At 47.7% G+C, this 20,279-nt stretch overlaps 1 long non-coding RNA gene across 1 annotated transcript; it reads right to left on the bottom strand.

Annotated features, from left to right (window-relative positions):
* Positions 1 to 864: 864 nt before the first annotated feature.
* Positions 865 to 19,406, bottom strand: LOC138452549 (uncharacterized). The gene is made up of 2 exons (XR_011260211.1): positions 19,252 to 19,406; positions 865 to 1,233 (listed from the first exon to the last, which is right to left on the bottom strand). It is a non-coding gene; the product is annotated as an uncharacterized lncRNA (long non-coding RNA).
* Between the last annotated feature and the right edge of the window lie 873 nt (positions 19,407 to 20,279).

The raw sequence follows: 20,279 nt of genomic DNA, 5'->3' as shown, positions 1-20,279 counted from the left end.
GCAGACAATCCAATCTAAATTTGAGGTACCAGTCTCTAAGCTTGGCTGAGGGGAATTGTTTCATGTAAAGTCTAAGCTCTCTCGGGGGTAAATACCAGACTACCTGCCCCGCATAACCCTTTAGGTAGCCCAGGTCTTAAAAACCCTTCTTTTAATCTAATCATCTAATTTTGCTAATGATTTCCACCATACTAGTGAGTATGCGCTTTGATACGTCTGCCGTTAGCGCTTTACAAGAAGCTATAGCAATAGCAAGAGCAACACAACCTCAGGATGTGGGGCTTATTTGTGGGACATTCCGGATACAATCCACAGTGAAAAGAGATGTTCGGAGGAGCAGCCGCATACATGCACAATCCCATGAGCTGTAAACGTGCAAAGGTGTATGCCACTATCGCAACCTTTGTTCCACTATCATGACCTGTGTCCCAATCGGCAATACCATTTGTCAAATTTTGTTTGGTCTCCGTGGATACAGCAACACAGGGCAGAAACCATTAATCTCCGAAACAGCATGCATTGCCACATGCCATGTCACCATATCCGTGTGGTGAATGCACATATGTGTGGTGTCACGGTATATATGCCATAATACATGGAATAGCCGATGGGGGAACATATCTGGGGCAAGCCATTTTGCCTGTAAATTCTTCAATATTAAATGCCCCATAATGACGGTGGTGGCAGTGGGGGATGGGGGTTACAGTGAAAGACGAAATTAATGCACACTAAGCACCTGTCCCTAAAATGACACAGTCAGTGCACGCACAGCCACTGCCATTGGCAGCCATTACGAAGAGTGCACTCTTCTGAGTATCAAGTCTACTGGACAACCTTACAAAGGACCACAAAATCATCGCAAAGCAGTAGTTATGTTTTTATTATTTGATTAATACAGGTTTTGGATTATCCAAGCGCAAGGTGGGCAGAGCCTACTGTATGCTGCACGCCGATTGGCTACAGATTGAAAATATAAGCACTGCAGACCACTCTCGGACAATCAGAATTCACTGAATACTTATGCTATTGTGATCCTCTACAATTTTACATTGCGCCTTTTCTGACTTTAATCGAAACTCAAACCGACTACTTAAGCTACTAAAGAATTGCGTGAGCGTTAGATTCAGGTAGAAACCCCCAAGTAGGCTGCATAAAACGAGTTCATCGTCGGGCCTCCAGGAATCCTGCGCTCGAGGTTCCTGAAGAATTCGCTGCCAGGAAGGACTGGGAATCCTGCAAAAAAGGATCAAGATGGAGAGAGTGAGGCAATGAAATGAGACATGAATATAAAATAGGTTTAATGAGAGGCCGCAGGACTCTTCAGGGGCATCTTCTAATTATGGATACCACCTGGGGGTGGGGCAGATACGTCTTTATGGGAGGGCAAAAGAGGTACATACTCCTAGCCCTGGCACTCAATAGAAAGCAGGTAGTCTGGGATAGTGAGCACACTGGTGTAACGGGGCCCCTGCAGCCTCCACGGTGCCAGGGCCCCAACAGAACATGTCCTGGGAGGGGGCCGCACTTGGAGAAAAAAAAATGCAAAAGAAAAAAAGGGTCTTTTTTAAATTATTTCTTTATGAAGGCACAGTGACTACAAAAATAAACTTTCTTTTTGAAGTTGGAGGGCTCCACCACCCCATGACATGGAAGACCCTAGGCTGGTGGCCTCCATGTCATTGGCTGGGGTGAGCCCTATGACCAATGGTCGAAGTGGGTGGGAGCGGTGCTCCTCTACTTTTTATTTTTACGTTTTTCCGTTCCTATATTTTTATTTTAAAATGAAACTGTTCCAGAATAGTTTACTTTTAAAATAAAAGTGTAGGAAGAAGTTTAAACATACACTTCAGTGCACTACACTGAACCCTGCCTTAAACAGCAGGTGTGTTTGTTTGGGTGTTCGTATTGGCTGTGGGCGGAGTTAGTAAAGATTTCATGATTGTATGTAATTTTCCCTCCACGTCGCAACCCCCAAACTGTTTGCTGCTGTTTTACACCCTGATCTAGACTTTGACAGGGAAGCGCAGCCTTCCGCTGCACTCCTCTCGGCTTTCGCTCAATTCTTATGGGGAAACTGGCATGCCCTTAAGACAGTCAGTACTGGGAGACTTTGTTTCCCTTAGTCCTTTCCTCATGTTGCAGCTTTTGTGCAACATGAAACAAGAGTGCACTGTAATTTACTTTACCGCGCTCTTGGGTCTCTAGTCATTCCGAAGGCCCTAGAAACTCTCGCTGGACTTATTATGAACTGTGCAAGTGTGTCACGGACAGGACTGGTGGCAGCTATCGTTTTTCTTGTGTTTTGAACCCTTGTTTGCCATGTTATCCGCACTTACTGCGTTTGGCACTATTAGGTGGCCTTGCTCCCAAAATGGCCATGCCACGAGGTTCTTTGTCCTGTCCGCTGACCGTCTTGCCCCTTCACCTTCCCCAGGTCGAACCGACCAGGGTCAGTCCGTATTTGGTCATGCACTTTCCCGCGAAACGCAAAGCTTTTGCGGGCTTCTGCATGCCTTGTGTGTGTTCCCAATACACATCCTGGGTGCCAGAGAGTCTGGAGTGTCCTGAATGCCTGGGACCACCGTGGTCCATGATAGGTCCACGTATGGTGTGAGTGTTTGTGAGCACATCTCCCATTGGGTCCTCTCCGTTTTGGCGAGAAGGGAACTTTGGATAAGAGGAGGCTGAAACACCACTACCATGTCGATTTCCTGAGTTCACACCGAACAAGGGATAAGGAGCCAAGACTCCTGCAACAAGAAGCAGAGTCGAGGAACCGCTGGTGACCCACTGAAGGTTTGGCACCCTGAGCCGCTGTCGTTCTGCGAGACCCCTCTGCATCTGATCGTCCTAGAAGGTCTGCGAAGGCGCTTCAACCCATTGGAATAGTGGGATCAACTATTCCCGGCACCTTCATCAAACCCTGCAAGTAAGCCTCTTCGGAAGTGTCCCTGGGCCATCCAGTGGTCTGACCAGCTTACGCAGGACGTTTTGGTCTACTGCTTGCTCTGCGTCCACGGCACCCGCACACCGAATTTCGTACACTTGCCATTCCCATGTCTGAAGTGAGACGAGTGCGCCCCGACAAGAGTAAACGCTGTTGCTGTGTTGCCCTGCTGTGGTAACAACCTGTTCACGTTCGCTGCGTTTGGGACACCCTCGACCCTGCATCCTGCTACGCGGAATCTACACGGTGTCGAGACGTCCTGATTATCGCATCTGAACCTGCCAGCAATGTGAACTGAACTGGAGAAGTCTGGGTCTGCCTGCGTCGGGGACCGGTGAGTAGTCCATACCCCAACCGGTGGCCCCTCGCGTTTCTTTTCTACCGCTGTTGCGAAATAGCGACTCTATCCCCCACTCTCACCTTGCCTCTGCCCACAAGTGGAGGCCTTGCATGAGTAGTGGGGACTTGTTCTTCATCGCTTCATTCACCTTCCTGAACTGCCTGAGATCCTTGAAGAGACCCTATTTTGTCCATTGGCACAAGCGCATGCAGGTACTTTTGGAGCATAAGGCTCCTCTCTTCGTAGGGCTCGGACTTCCTCCTAGTTAGGTGTATTTCTGATGTCGAACTGGGACTAATTATTACTTGCACTGCCTGTTTTCCTCCCCATCTAGGTGGTCTACATATTATGTGCTCATAAATCCTTAGACCCCTCGGTCTTGTATATATATTGTATTGATTGTGATGTGTTGGTTTACTTTAGTATTATTGTGATTCTTTGCTATGGTCGATGTTACAAAGGCCTTGTAATAAATGTGTCTATATTTTTAATATAACACCTGTCTGGAGTAATTTGTAAGTGTCCTTGCTTTGTGTGCTCATTGAGGTCTTTCAGTCACCCTCACCAGTCTTGAGACTTAGTCTTGACCGCCACCATCGCTACCCTGATTGGTCTGGCTTGTCCAGAGGTTACCCTGTTCCAAGAAACTAGGCTGGCCTTCTGAACCTCTGCCCCTCCAGGTCCGAGTTCAGAAATCCATCTTAACAAATTGGTGTACAGCGGTGGGATAGGACTGAAGGTATCCAGTGTTGCGCACGAGCGAAGGCATTTCAAGTTATTCCTACCAGGACACATAGTGAATTGTCGTAGTATAACTTTTTAAAGGCCATAGTCTTATCTAACAGTATGGAAACAAGTACCTTGTTAACTTTAAATGCTTCTAAATCTGAAACATTGAAAAAGATGTGTGCTGAGAGAGGTGTCTTCTCTCAAGGCACCAAAATGGAAATGATCCAAAGAATCATGGCCTGGCAAGAAGCTCAGCTTAGCGCTATAGCTTCAGAGGACAGTGCAGAAGGAGGTGGGGCTGCTCTCACTGGTAGAACTGATAGTTCTGCCGCTGCACTGGTCCACAGCGACCATGAGGACAGGGAGGATGAAATGTCCAATGTTTCCTCTGCCAGTGCTGATGTGGAAGCCATATTTGAATTCAAGAAGCAAGAACTGCTGTTTAGGCAGAAGGAGCATCAGTTCAATATGGCCAAACTAAAAATCGAACAGGCAGAAAAACAGAAAGACAGGGATCACGAGTTGGAACTGGCCAAACCTCAAGTTGCCAATGGATCCAAGGGTCCTGGACATGGGTCTTGGGTCTCCTCTCATCCAAGATTTCCAAAAGATCTGCTCAGTGTGTATGAGGAAAAGAATGACATTATGGACTGGCTGAATACATTTGAGTATGCATTTGAAGTTCAACAAGTTGACAATGCTGATAAAATTGCCTGGTTACTTAGCAGACTGCCCCATTCTGGCTGCAGTGCCATTATGGAAATGTCGAAAGCTGAGAGAGCAGATTTTGCAATGTTGAAGCAGACTCTCATTTTAAAGTTTGGCAAGACTCCTGCCCAATAATTAAAAGGATTCAAAGAGTATAAGAAAAAAGAAGGTGGTACTTGGGTATCTTATGTAACTGAATCCTTAAAAAACTTGACTGGCTGCGTCGAAGGTTATAAGGTTTCTACCTTTGAAGGTATGATAAGTCTTGTCATGCTGGAACATATTTTTGCATCTTCTTCCCCTGAGCTTAAGCAGCATTTGGCAGATTCAAAGGAGATAGATCCTAAGAAACTTGGCGTTGCGGCAGATTTATGGGTGTCACATCGAGTATCCCATAAGGACAAGACTCATACTGGTAAGCAGGAGGAAGGGAAAAAGTCCAAAGATAAGGAGGGTGGGGAAACTGATAAATCTTCTCCCCAAAAGGGCCACTAAAAGAAAAATAAGGGTAAGGCACAGGAGATCTCACAGAGTAGCGGAGGTCAGCCTCCGAAACCGAACTCTGGTTATAATAAGCCTCCCTATGTAAACAGACCCAATGGATCTTGTTTTGCTTGTGGAGCAACTGACCACGTGAAGGGGATCCCAGATGTAAGGTCAACACCTTGGGGGTCCATTCTGCTAATCTGGCCTTCTCCTCCTACGAGGAAAAAGAGATTACCGGAGCATCCTTCTCCTCAGACTCCTTCCCCAGTGGGATAGAAGCTGAGGTAGTTTTAGTTTCCCTGGGTTCCTGGGATCCTAAAGTCGCAGAAGCTTATGCTAGGATTCCAGATAACACCAAGCACTACTTCAAAGACAGTGTGCTGATCAATGGAGTAGATACTCCAGCTCTTAGGGATAGTGGGTGCAGTCAAACTGTAGTGGATTCTACCTTGGTAGACCCAGAGGAAGTTGCCAGAGCTACGCTGATGCCCACTAAGTTGGCTGACGGCCCACCTCTCATGTTCCCAGTAATACCTGTAAATCTTACTATCAATTGTACAGAAGTCAGAATTCCAGTGAGATTCAGAGGAGTGTCCCAGGAAAGGTCTTGTTGGACAATGATCTCAGAGCTTTAGGGCTTGTGGGAGATACTGCTGACAGACCCTGCACAAGGTCTCAAACGAGGGCAGCATTGGCCAAGACCAATGCCCTGCCCAGCCAAAGGGGAAACCCAAGGCTAAAGGAGTCAGAAAACCAAAAAGAGGGAAAGAAAATATTCCCCCTAACTCGCCTACCACAGTGGTGGAGGTAGTTGGTCAATCACCCGGACCTGACGAGGAGGTGGTGATGCCTGAAGATTTTAGCCCAATGACCATCCTGAACTAAACAATTTGTTAGTAGAAGGTGGTCCTGACAGGGAAGAATTCCGTAAAGGCCAGCATGAGTGCCCATCTCTGCAAGGCTTAAGGAGAGAGGCCTGCTCCCAGCTTGAGGGTGAACCTCCTGGGAAGTATCAGAGGTATTGGGAAGGTGGACTCCTGTATAGTGAGCCCACAGAGTCTACAGAAGGAGACCATAGGAGGTTGGTAGTTCCCCTTGCTGTAAGACCCTTCCTCCTGCCGCTGGCGCATGAAGTGCCCCTTGCTGGTCACCTTGGTATTAAGAGGACCAAGCAAAGGTTATCCATGCACTTCTACTGGCCCAAGATGGGGGTGCAAGTAGAAAGTCACTGCAGGAGTTGTGCCTCCTGCCATTTATTTGGTAAGAGTGGTTCAACAATCCAAGCTCCATTGGTACCACTCCCAGTTGTGGGAGTACCATTGGAGAGGGTAGGGATCGACATAGTTGGTCCCTTTCACCCCCACACATCCTCAGGCAATAGGTTTATCCTGGTATTGGTCGACCATGCCACCAGATATCCTGAGGCCATCCCATTGAAAACTGTGACTGCCAAGTCAGTCGCAAAAGCTTTACTCTGCATCTTTACTAGGGTTGGCTTCCCTAAAGAAGTTGTGTCTGACAGAGGCAGCAACTTTATGTCGAAGTATGTGCAGGCTATGTGGAAAGAATGTGGGGTCACCTACAAGTTTTCTTCTGCATACCACCCTCAGACCAATGGTCTGGTGGAACGGTTTAACAGGACCTTAAAAAGTATGATTGGGGCTCTGGAGGAAAATGGGATCTTCTTTTACCATGCTTACTGTTTGCCTACCGAGAGGTACCACAGGAGAGTGTTGGCTTCAGCCCCTTCGAACTTCTGTTTGGTCACCCTGTGCGGGGACCCTTAGCCATAGTCAAGGAGGGATGGAAGATGCCCACTCCCCCTATTGCTACCAACGTAGTAGACTAGTGAGAGCGTTAGGGCTCAGAAAAAGGATGGTACTCCTGATGGGTCTGGCTAGTGATAAGTTGAAGGCAGGACGAGCCCTGGTGAAACATTGGTATGACCAGAAAGCTTCCCTCATCAACTTCACACCAGGTCAGCAAGTCCTGATCATGAATCTCATAAGGCCTAGAGCTTTGCGGGATAAATGGTCAGGCCCTTACACAGTGGTGGAGCCCCTGGGTTAGGTCAACTATTTAGTGGACCTTGGAAGGCCTGGACAGGCTCCAAAAGTGTTCCATGTAAATAGGCTCAAGGCTTTCATCCAAAGAGTTGAAATCGCAGCACTGCTATTGGCTGAACCTCTCCCTGACCTGTTTCCAAGCAGTCCTTCAGATAGCTCCTTTGAGGGTGTCCGAGTGGCCCCTCACCTGACTTCTGATCAGCAGGATCAGGTGAAGGGTTTGCTTAGGCAATTTTCCCCCCTGTTTTGACAGTCCCCTGGTTTGACACCTTGGTGCAAACATAACATAGACACAGGAGACAGTGTACCTACCAAAAGTAGGGGATACAGGATGTCAGACAAAGTACTGTCTTACATTAAGACGGAGGTCAATAAAATGTTAGATCTTGGGGTGATTGAACCCTCTAGTAGTCCTTGGTCCAGCCCTGTGGTTGTGGTTCCAAAAGCAGATACTTCCGAATTGAGGTTCTGTGTGGATTACAGGGCTCTGAATGCTGTCACCAAGACAGATGCACACCTCTTGCCTCGAACAGATGAGCTAGTGGATACCTTGGGTGACTCCAAGTACCTCAGTACGTTTGACCTCACTGCAGGCTATTGGCAAATAGCCCTCGCAGAACATGCCAAGGAGAAGACAACGTTCTGAACTTCAGAAGGTCTTTACCCGTTCAGGGTAATGCCTTTTGGGTTGAAGAAGGCACCTGCCACTTTCCAGAGGCTTGTGAATCGTGTGTTGAATGGGTTGGATGAATTCTGTCTTGCATATCTGGATGATATAGCAGTTTTCAGTGCCACCTGGGAAGACCATGTGAAACACCTTGGGATTGTGTTACAGGCTCTTCAGAAAGCACACTTGACCATAAAGGCCAGTAAATGCCAGATTGGACAAGGCTCAGTGGTTTACCTTGGACATGAAGTAGGTGGAGGGAGGATACAGCCTTTACCCATTAAAGTACAAGCAGTACAAGACTGGCCTACCCCCACGACACTGACCCAAGTGAGAGCCTTCTTAGGACTCACAGGATATTACAGACATTTCATGGCAGACTATGGCACCATAGCTGCCCCTCTGACTGCTCTCACCACTCCGAAGAAACCCAAGAAAGTAACTTGGACTGAAGAGTGTGAGAAGGCCTTCATTTGCTTAAAAGACTCCTTGTGCCAGGCCCCTGTTCTCAGGGCCCCTGATTACCAAAGACCTTTTATTTTGCAGACAGAGGCCTCTGACACTGGGATAGGAGCTGTAGTATCACAAGTAGATGAGAAGGGTAAGGAACACCCGATTGGTTTCATTAGTCGCCAGTTTAAGGACAGAGAGCTCAGATGGTCCACAGTAGAGAAAGAATGTTTCTCTGTTGTGTGGGCCCTACTGAAGCTGAGGCCCTACCTCTATGGGACCCACTTCATTGTGCAAACTGACCATAAGCCCTTAAAGTGGCTAATGAACATGAAGGGAGAGAATCCAAAGTTGCTTAGGTGGTCCATAAGTCTACAAGGCTTTGACTTCACTATTGATCATAGGAAAGGTGTCCAACATAGCAATGCTGATGGGTTGTCCAGAATTTTTAACCGACCTGAACAAGAAACTCATCCAGGGGTGGATTAGTTCCCCCTGTGCTTAGTCTGGGAGGGGCGAGTGTTAGGAAAGATTTCATGATTGTATGTAATTTTCCCTCCGTGTGGCAACCCCCAAACGTTTTGCTGCTGTTTTATACCCTGATCTAGACTTTGCCAGAGAAGCGCAGCCTTCCGCCGCACTTCTCTGGGCTTTCGCTCAATTCTTATGGGGAAACTGGCATGCCCTTAAAACAGTCAGTACTGGGAGACTTTGTTTCCCTTAGTCCTTTCCTCATGTTGCAGCTTTTGTGCAACATGAAACAAGAGTGCACTGTAACTTACTTTACTGTGCTCTTGGGTCTCTAGTCATTCAAAAGGCCCTAGAAACTTTCGCTGGACTTATTTTGAACTGTGCAAGTGTGTCACGGACAGGACTGGTGGCAGCTATCATTTCTCTTGTGTTTTGAACCCTTTTTTTCCATGTTATCCGCGCTTACCGCGTTTGGCACGAATAGGTGGCCTGGCTCCCAAAATGGCCATGCCACGAGGTTCTTTGTCCTGGCCTCTGACCATCTTGCCCCTTCACCTTCCCCAGGTCGAGCCGACCCGGGTCAGTCCGTATTTGGTCATGGACTTTCCCGCGAAACCCAAAGCCTTCGCGGGCTTCTGCATGCATTGTGTGTGTGCCTCCAGGATGTGGGCTGGGATGTCTGTTCCCAATACACATCCTGGGTGCCAGAGAGTCTGGAGTGTCCTGAATACCTGGGACCACCGTGGTCCGTGATAGGTCCACGTATGGTGTTAGTGTTTGTGAGCAGATCTCCCATTGGGTCCTCTCCGTTTTGGCGCGAAGGGAACTTTGGATAAGAGGAGGCTGAAAACACCGCTACCATGTCGATCTCTTGAGTTCACACCGAACAAGGGATAAGGAGCCAAGTATCCTGCAACAAGAAGCTGAGTCGAGGAACCGCTGGTGACCCACTTAAGGTTTGGCACCCTGAGCCGCTGTCGTCCTGCGAGACCCCTCTGCATCTGATCGTCCTAGAAGGTCTGCGAAGTCGCTTCGACCCATTGGAATAGTGGGATCAACTATTCCCGGCACCTTCATCAAACCCTGCAAGTAAGCCTCTTCGGAAGTGTCCCTGGGCCATCCCGTCGGCTGACCAGCTTACGCAGGATGTTTTGCTCTGTCACCGCCACCGTTTCGGAGAAGCCCTCAAAACTTGGTCTACTGCTTGCTCTGCGTCCACGGCACCCTCACACCGAATTTCGTACACTTGGCATTCCCAGGTCTGAAGTGAGACGAGTGCGCCCAGACCAGAGTAAAGGCGGTTGCTGTGTTGCCCTGCTGTGGTAACAACCTGTGCACGTTCGCTGCATTTGGGACACCCTCGACCCTGCATCCTGCTACACGGAATCTACACGGTGTCGAGACGTCCTGATTACCGCATCTGAACCTGCCAGCAACGTGAACTGAACTGGAGAAGTCTGGGTCTGCCTGCGTCGGGGACCGGTGAGTAGTCCATACCTCAAACGGTGGCCCCTCACGCAGGAGCCCATTTCTTTTCTACCGCTGTTGCAAAATAGCGACTCTATCCCGCACTCTCACCCTGCCTCTGCCCACAAGTGGAGGCCTTTTTATAACTGGAGGGAAAGCCCTAAGAGACGGACAGGATATAGTGGGCTAAATGAACAAAGTATGTACACATTGGGTGGTCCTGTCCTCCCTGAGTTCTGTGTGCTGCGCACAATTTAAGGCAGCAAATGATTCAACCTTCCTAAGAGCCCCATGCAGAGGTACAGAGATCCCGAGCATGGGATGAGAAAACAACCATTAACAATATCTGGTTTTTAGAAGGTAGCCTTGTTTTATTTCTTAAGTGGCTTTTTCTTGTAACTTTTTGTAAAAACAAACATTCAATTAGAATAAAAGATATAGAGAAAGAGTAAAGCATGGAAAGCACAGTCAAGCATCAGAGTTTTAATGTCACATAATTTCAATCAAAAACTTGGTAAGGAACTGTGTTATAGTAATAAGAAGGGTTTTAACAGTTTTCTGAAGCAGCTCATCACAGGTCTGCGTAACTAATATGCAGAAACACCTTATGTTTGAAGATCTACACACAGGCACAAGCCACCTGCCACACTCCCCTCCAAGTAGGGCCCCAACCCTAACTTTTACAAACACAGGCCTTGCCTTTCATCTACGTACAGTTAATCCTCACCAGGTTACTCCCAACCTGGACAGGCTTCCACACGAGGCCGCAGCACACTAGGACTTGATCCCAATTGTTAAGGACACATGGTTGCCAGGGACGCTGCCCTTCCGCATTCGTCCACGTATGCGAGAGCAAGCAACCACTCATAAGAGCGTTGTTGCACATGCGCACTGGGCTTTAGCCTTACATGCCCGCCAGGTCGACTCAGACGCCAACCCTAAGCGACCACACACTAACAAATTAAGCATCCATAGCATCTGCGCATGCGCGCACCACCAGACACTTCGCTAGCGCACAGGCGCACATATAGGAGCGTCCACAGCTCCGTTTTGCAGCACATTGCGATTGCTACACAGAGACGGCGGACGCAGCCATGCCGTACTCGAGCCTTTTTTCATTCAGGTGAGATCCCCTCAGGATAGGCACTATGACCACCCACTGCCCTCCCAACAAACATCAGAGGATTACCATGAGCGAGGACATATCCCTGATTGCCGCCTCCCTCCCGTTTGTCACCCCTTGTACTACAGGGTTTGATCCAGACTCTGGAGCCTGGCAACCAGATACGAACATGGATGCCTCCCACATTTATGCAGTGACTACTCCTGCAAGACACTAACTGCACCATGAACCCCCATCGACCACTGGAAGTACAGGAGTTTCCACACAGCTTCCGGGCACAGGTCAGTGGCTAGACAGGCAGGGCTGACAGCCCTTCACTAATTGTTTTTATCAGCATTCTACCCAATGCATTCACTTTCTAACCTTCCCCCTACACCATGTGATCCCCCAGGAAAACACTTGGTACCCCACTCTAAGTGGACCCTTTTCTTCTGTTTTCCCAGGGAGACCTTCATAATTAAGGCCCCAGAAGAAGATTGAGAATAAATACCAATCGAAATGTCAGTGTCCCCCGTGGTCCCCCATTGCAAGACCACCTTCGAGGAACACACAGAACTATCTTTATTCTTTAAACAGACGTCGGACCAGTCTCTCTCGGTCTTGGACCAGCCGCGGCTGGCCACCATTATTAAAACTATTTCTACATAGAAATGACAACAACCCATCCAGGCTACTATATGCAAAATATAATACTGGACAGCATTGTAACTAAAAGGTTATGTTTCAATATGAAGTAATATGACATATACCTCTATTCCATGCTTTTGCTAAACATAAGGTGTTTCTGCATATTAGTTACAAAGACCTGTGATAAGCTGCTTCAGAAAACTGTTAAAACCCTTCTTATTGCTATAACACAGTTCCTTACCAAATTTTTGATTGAAATTATGTGACGTTAAAACTCTGATGCTTGACTGTGCTTTCCATGCTTTACTCTTTCTCTATATCTTTTATTCTAATTGAATGCTTGTTTTTACAAAAAAGTTACAAGAAAAAGCCACTTAAGAAATAAAACAAGGCTACCTCCTAAAAACCAGATATTGTTAATGGTTGTTTTCTCATCCCATGCTCGGGATCTCTGTACCTCTGCATGGGGCTCTTAGGAAGGTTGAATCATTTGCTGCCTTAAATTGTGCCCAGCACACAGAACACAGGGAGGACAGGACCACCCAATGTGTACATACACAAGTGGAGGCCTAGCATGAGTAGTGGGGACTTGTTCTTCATCGCTTCATTCACCTTCCTGAACTGCCGGAGATCCTTGAAGAGACCCTATTTTGTCCATTGGCACAAGCGCATGCAGGTACTTTTGGAGCATAAGGCTCCTCTCTTCGTAGGGCTCGGACTTCCTCCTAGTTGGGTGTATTTCTGATGTCGAACTGGGACTAATGATTACTTGCACCGCCTGTTTTCCTCCCCATCTAGGTGGTCTACATATTACGTGCTCATAACTCCTTAGACCCCTCGGTCTTGTATATATATTGGGCCTCATTACGACCCTGGCGGAAGACCATGGTGCTACTAGCACCATGGTCCATGCCGGTAAGTTACCGACTCCGCCATGGAGAAAGGGGGAATTACCACCCCATTACAAGGTTGGCGGGCGGTAATTCCCCCTTCCTCCATGGCCCTTCCCCATTGCCATTTTTGCCCCATAGGGCTCAATGGGAATGGGGAAGGCGCTAATTACAGTGCCGCAAATTGCGGCACCGTAATTAGCACCAAGGTCCCTTTGCGGTCCCTGCTTTAATGGCTGGTCTACACCAGCCGATAAGGTTGGGTCCCGCAAAGGGACCTCGTAATTAGGTGCTAATAGGTTAACGGCGCCGCAGCCTTTTACGGCGCCGTTAACCCATTAGCGCCTGGGTCGTAATGAGGCCCATTGTATTGATTGTGATGTGTTGGTTTACTTTAGTATTATTGTGATTCTTTGCTATGGTTGATGTTACAAAGGCCTTGTAATAAATGTGTCTATAGTTTTAATATAACACCTGTCTGGAGTAATTTGTAAGTGTCCTTGCTTTGTGTGCTCATTGAGGTCTTTCCGTCACCCTCACCCCTCTTGAGACTCAGTCTTGACCGCTGCCATCGCTACCCTGATTGGTCTGGCTTGTCTAGAGGTTACCCTGTTCCAAGAAACTAGGCTGGCCTTCTGAACCTCTGCCCCTCCAGGTCCGAGTTCAGAAATCCATCTTAACAGGCGGCAGCATTGGCGATGAGGTTTGTGGAGTGCGGGGCCAGGCCAGCAGGGAACATAGTTACACTACTTCTTTTCGCACACTTCTACCACTGCCTATGATTTCAAAAAGATATAGTTTATTTTTGCAGTCACTCTGCCTTCATAAAGAAATGATTTCCGTTAGGGTTCGGTCCTTATCGGAAATAATTTCTTAATGGAGTCAGAGTGACTTCAAAAAGAAACAATTTCTTTTTTAAGTAATAGGGCTCTCCTCAAACCCATGACTTGTGCGAGTGTAATGTGAAAGGGTGCACACTTAAATGTATAGATGGCTGCCTGTGTGAGTGTATGGTGAAAGGTTGCAGACAAATGTATGAGTGGATGGATGTGCATGTGTGCGTGTACGGTGAAAGAGTGCACACTTAAATGTATGGGTGGCTGGGTGTGCGTGTGTATATGGTGAATGGTATGTGTGCCTGTGTTCAGGGCACAACAAAATCTACATTTTGGGGGCTAACCCTTCAAATGTTGGGAGAGGCGCTAACTTCACGGGCGATGGGGAGGGGCAAACTTATTTTTGTGGGGGTATCTAACTTCTTTACGTATTTTAATGAGACCTTTCTCGTGCAGCTTCAATGTTACAGGTAGTTAACTCTCTCCTTTAAGTCTGAAAGCACCCACTTATGGACTGCTGTGAGAATGTGAGAATGAGCTTTCTCCTGTTCCCTCCCCACCCTTCCAATCTCTCCCCTGGCATGCAAGTACTAAACCTACATCATGATTTCAATTGCCTATAAAATGTAGCATTTGAATGCAGGTACTAACAGTGAAATCCTTTATGTTAGTAATTGCTGGGCCCTTGTCAACAGGAAACCCAGGCGCCGTTTACCATCTGTGTCCTGTTCTGTCCGGCAAGTGCTCTAAAGGTCAACCAGGTTGAGTCAACATAGCCCAAAATGCCTGGGGGTGAGTGCTGCAGCCCAGTCAACCCAATGGTTTTGGGCCACTACTTGTATTTAATGCCTTGATTACTTATTATGTTCTTCCTCGTCCCAGTACTTATGTATGAGGCAGTACTTGTGTATTGTTGAAAATCGTATTTACGTATGAGGCAATGTGCCTCATACGTAAGCTCTGGGACAAGGAGGAGGGACGTGGAGTTAATTCTGGGCCAAGGAGCTGATTTTGGAGGTTTGGGTAGGGGGTGGAAGGGAGAGGCTGTTTGTGGGGGTAAGGGAGGGGGCTGGGATTTTGCAATAAAGCATAATGGTTGTCCATATCCAGGCTAAGCAGGCATGATATGTGGTATTATTGGTTACAGAGGCATTTTGGTGCAGCCAGTCTAGTCATTCCTCAGTTTGGTATGACTTTCTTTTAACTGGGCATTTCTGAGAAAGCAGTCGTACTAAGTGGAATTACCTGGCTAGATTGGCATTTGGGTGCTGCCAGTCTAGCCAGTTCTTACTGCGGCATTGTATATTTTTCTGAGCATCTGTGATAAAATGATATGATATGATATAAGTCATTTAGAACGCACCTGTACCCAAATGTTTCTAGGCCCGACCAGGGAGAGAAGATAGAGGGAGGACAAGACAAATGATCTTACAAGGCCTTGTATCATTTAGATCGTTCAAGTGCGAGAAAGAGAAGAGCAGGGGCAAAGGGAGGGGGGAGTGCAAGGGAGAGGGGAGGGGAAAACAGGGCAGCAATGCTCTGAGTAAGGGCAGCGTAGCTCTGGGTAGTGCAAGGAGAACAAGGGACTGCAGGGTTATAGGTACAGCTCCTAAGTGCATGGTAGGCCCGGAGGCAGTGAAAGGGTGACCGATCAAGAAAGTGCCTGGACTCAGAGACTCTGAGGGGAGTCAAGCAACCAGAAGGTACAGCAGACAGGTAGGTCAGCAGGGGAGGAAGAGAGAGAACGCAAGGGAGAGGAGGAAATTATTGAACTGCTTCCGAAACTTCAGGTGGTTTGGCTTAAGTTTGAGAGGGGTAGAGAGGCCTTTACAGCGGGAGGCACCTGCAGAGGAGAGAAATCTATCCCCCACTCTCTGCCTGGTGAAGCATCTAACCCTTAGAGACTTGGAGGTAACTGAGCAAAGGGCTCAAGAAGGAAGGTATTTTGGAAGAGAGCGTCGGATGTAGTGCGGGCCCCGCCCCAGAAAGCCTTGCGGACAATGCAAAGAGTCTTGAACTTGATCATTGCAGTCAGTAAAGAGATTTCAGGGCTGGAGAGATACGATCGCTGGGCTTGAGACCAAGGATAAGTCTTGCAGTCGTGTTCTGGATTAGTTGCAGATGGCGGAGAGTAGAGGAAGGTAGACTGAGAAAGAGGCTGTTGCAGTAGTCCAGCCTAGAGAGAACCAGGGCTTTGGAGACAGTGAGCTTCTGGTGGAAAGTGAGAAAGGGAAGAGTCCCTTTAGGAGGAGCAGCTGGTAGTGGGACTTCTTGGAGACGTCTGAGATGTGAGGAGAGGAAGAGAGAGCGGAGTCGAAGATGACACCAAGGTTTTTTGCCTCGCAGGAAGGCAAAGGAAGAGGGCACAAGGCGGGTGGCAAGAGTGAGAGAGGGAAATCGGGGATCAGGGGTCCCAATGAGAAGGATCTCTGTCTTACTGGCATTGAGGCAGAGAGCGGTGGAGGCGCACCAATCCTGAATCTCGGATAGACAGTCAGGAATGAGCGAGAGAAGATTGAAGAGAACCTGAAGGAAAGCTGAGTCATCCGCATAACACTGAAAGTTAGAGGAGAAGGTAGAGATCAGGTGGGCCAAAGGGGCCAAGTAGAGGTTGAAAAACCAGGGTGAGAGGACCGAGCCCTAGGGAACACCACAGGTAGAAGGAGGTGGCAGAGAGAAAGGGACTAAGTTGGACCTGGGAGGGGCGGTCCAAGAGGAAGGAGGTCTGTCACTCCAGGGCCTGATCCGTGATGCCCAGGTTCTCACAGAGTCGATTAATCAAGATGGCGTGGTTGACCATGTTGAAAGCAGAGGAAAGATCAAGGAGGATGAGGATAGAAGGAATGCTGCAATCAAGGTTAGTAGAGAGAAGATCTTCATGGGTGTTCAGGAGAGCAGTTTCCATGCTTCTGGCAGCTCTGAAGCCAGAGTGATGGTCCTGGAGGCAACCAACAGATTCAGTGTGAAGAGTAAGCTGGTAGATGGCAAGCTTTTTCAAGAGTTTGCTCAGGAAAGCGATGAAGGATATTGGGCGATTGTTTGCCAGACAGGAAGGATCGGCAGACGGCTTCTTGAGGAGTGGCTGCACAAGGGAGTCCTTAAAGGGAGAGGGGAACGTTTTAGTGGTGAAAGAGTGATTACAGAAATCGGCTAAGGCTGGAGCGAGGGTGTTAATATGGTTCTTGATGGTTCTGGAGGAGCAGGGGAGCACCTGTTTGGACTACACTTTCATAGATCAGACTTGTCTAGAAACCTTGTCAGGTGTTGTCAGAGAGATAGAGGACAGGATGTCCTGAGATTTAGCGGAGACGTGAGAGGCCAGAGCTGTACAGCGGGTCTGTGAGGGAACAGGAGAGGGTTAGACTGCAACAGAATTGACCAGTTCCTTGCAGATTTTAAAGAGTTTGGCCGTGTTGTTAGAGGCCGTGGAGACGCAGGCTTCAATGTTTTGCTCTCTTCTTGACGAGTGTTATTACTTCAACTGGCATTTTGGTGCATCCAGTTTAGGTATGTCTAAATGTGGCCTGACATGCTTTACTGTAATGTTTTTACGTGTCTACACTGGTCTACATTGTGCAGCAAGTTGGACATGTTTGCATTGTGGCATGGCATTTTTAATAGCAAAGCATTCATGTTCCTGTGCACTGTTGGTGGCTTGCATGTATTGGATTGGTGTTACCCTACAAAACAATTGCAAACACTGTGACTTTATAGCCAATTTCCCACAGAAAATGTGCTGTATATCGCATTAAAACACATATTTATATCTTTCTCCTAGTGCAGTGTGCGGCATACCCTTCAGCAGTACGTTTGTGCATATTGCGCAAGCATTATAATCTAGGCCGGCCCAGAGTGTGGCATGACCCATGATTTGTTCGCAAGTTGGGGGGGGGCTCAGCATGGCTCGCAGGGTGCCCCCCACATTTTGTGTTACGGCACTGAGTGAGTACCTGCTCTTCTGTGCAAAAGAGAGTAAACCTTGCCCCTTTTTGTAAGCCATGTCTATGCCACTGCAGTCTGGGGATCGTGTGCTTTTTCCAGGTAGATTGATATTCGCTCTCACAGCGGCAATGGGGATCAGTGTATGCGTCAAGAATGGCTACACATTGCATGGGGACCGTGAGATCCCTGTAAAGGGAGTGTGATACAACTTAAGTGTTTCCCATTGCTTGGGCATCAAGTTCCCATTTCTGGGTGATCAGGTGATCAGGGCAGGTGGATGGGCTTAATTACGTGTGGGGAAACAGGTGTATTTTGAGGCTCATTCTGAAAGTGGTGATGGAGGGTGCAATGCACATGTGATGTGGTAGGGTGTTCCATGCTCTGGGTGCCCACTGGGTAAATGCTTATTTCAAAGCGTGAAAGACAGTAGGGCATCGTAATGCCATTCTGTTGCCCAGTGATATCTGTCAAAACATTGTAAACACCTGTAGCCCTTTTACCCCTGATTTGTACACTTCTTTTGCCACTTCCGAAGATTCAGAAATGAGTGCCATAGAATTGTGGATAATATGAGCAGATTTACTACTGGTTCTGTTGCTTGGAAGAAAGCAGTTGGACTGCTGTCCTTTCTGTTCTAGATGACAAAACTCTGAGGGAAGGTTGCATAATGCCTACATCTTGTGCTTTAACATTCCACCCACATCCAGTTTCAAGGGGCCTTTTCATCTCACCTATCGTGCGTAGAGTCTTGATGGTTAGTATTGTGGTGATTTTAATTACACAGTTCAGCCAATACGTGTTTCGAACCTCCTGGGTTTTTTTCAAGGCCTGTTAGACAATAGGATGCATTGATGTGGGCAGTGAGCTCTGGATAGATTGCTCGTGTTGGTTTACAACCTGTCAGGACTGGAGGGCATCTGCAATAAAATGATTGGTCTGGGCGATCATCGAAAGATCGCTGAAACCGCTCATTTTATTGAACTGTGTAGGTAAAATCGCCATGATACTAACCGTCAATACTTTACTGAATTTCTTTCAGAATGGTTAACACTATCCGATAGATATACCCACTAATCCAGCGCCTGTGTGACCTAGGTTCTTGCCCATCTCTGTCTAACCCACGTTTGGGATGGCACTGCGCTGTCTCCCAAGAACCCCATCACTGGCAGCAGGGTCCCTATATTCACTTAGGATCAGCACAGCGATCCCTGCCTCGCCTCTTGTAAAGCTCTTCAAACCCTTTCTTATTCTATTGGTACTGTACACCCTCTACCCATATTTCACCATTCCCTTTTCCTGAGTGCTCTGAGGAGGAGGGAAGGTGGGTGTAACTCCCAATACAGACTACAAACAAATACACAATGTGCCTTTATCACCATGGGTGTTGATGTACAACTTGAACAATGAGCCCATGAGGTTCCCTGAAGGGGTTTGAGGCACTCGGCCATTTGTATCAAGTGGATGTGTCCTTATCCCCAGGCATTATTCTGGCAAAGACTTACAACCTATCCTCTTTGGCGACATGCACTCCTTCCCTTCGGAGCCCGGGCAGCATTTCAAATCTCCTGTGCAGTCCTTGTCATCATTGCATTTGTTGCAGATGTCTGACGGTTCATATGCAGAAGGCTGGTCTGGCTTTGCCGCTGGACAGACACCCATTTTCTCTGAAACAGAGAAAGAAAATTAGAATATTTAAGTAGTTTCCACCTGCCCCCAACTTTGCCACATTATCTCGAGCATAGCAAAGGTGCTTTATTTTCAGTCTTGTTATATTGTGCAATTGTGACTTCAAAATAAGGGCTTTATACATATGTGATTAAATGACAAATATAGCAATGAACACATTTAAAAAATAGAGAGAGTTCAGAAAGTAGTTAAATGATTCTTACTAACAAAAACCCTGAAGCCCATTTGTGCCACTGTCCCCTTATTATTATTAATAGTATCATTACTAGAGTATTTACTTATCACTGACCTAGCTTCGGAGGCAACAGGGCACTTTTCACTCATAGGGGACGAATACAGTGAAGGAGAAACAAGGGGGTGGGGCGCTCGGGGAGTCGGAGGGTGGCAGTTTGCCAGCAAGGGATCGAGAAAACACCAGGGAAGGAAACGGTGGAGAGCAGATCAGCCAGTCTCAGGTAGGAATGATAGTGGAGAGTAAGTAGATCTCGGCGTTAGGGAGGAGCCATTCCTTGAAGAGTTGGGTCCTGAGCTCCTTCTGGTACTGTAGAAGTGAGGGGGTTAGTCTGATGTTGATGGCTAGGGGGCTCCACAGTCTTGGGGCATAAGGTTCTTTCCTTCATGCACCGGCATAGTTCTAGTCTATAAATGTCCTTATTTCGAAGGGATTGTGTCCTCCGACGTATTCCTTATCTTTGATAGATCATCTCCAGCTTGCTGGCCTCGGAAGTCATTTTCAGTAGAGGGCGCTGCACGTCGATGTCCCTCGAGCCGATGTCCTTCGACAGCCTCCATATCGGCGCTGACGTCATCACGCGTATAAATGGACTCGCGCAGCGTCCGTTGC

Source organism: Ambystoma mexicanum, chromosome 4p (assembly GCF_040938575.1).
Source record: "Ambystoma mexicanum isolate Mex_15411 chromosome 4p, UKY_AmexF1_1, whole genome shotgun sequence".
Taxonomy (NCBI): domain Eukaryota; kingdom Metazoa; phylum Chordata; class Amphibia; order Caudata; family Ambystomatidae; genus Ambystoma; species Ambystoma mexicanum.
Note: the sequence above shows the minus strand (reverse complement) of the source record. Positions and strands in the feature narration are given on the sequence as shown.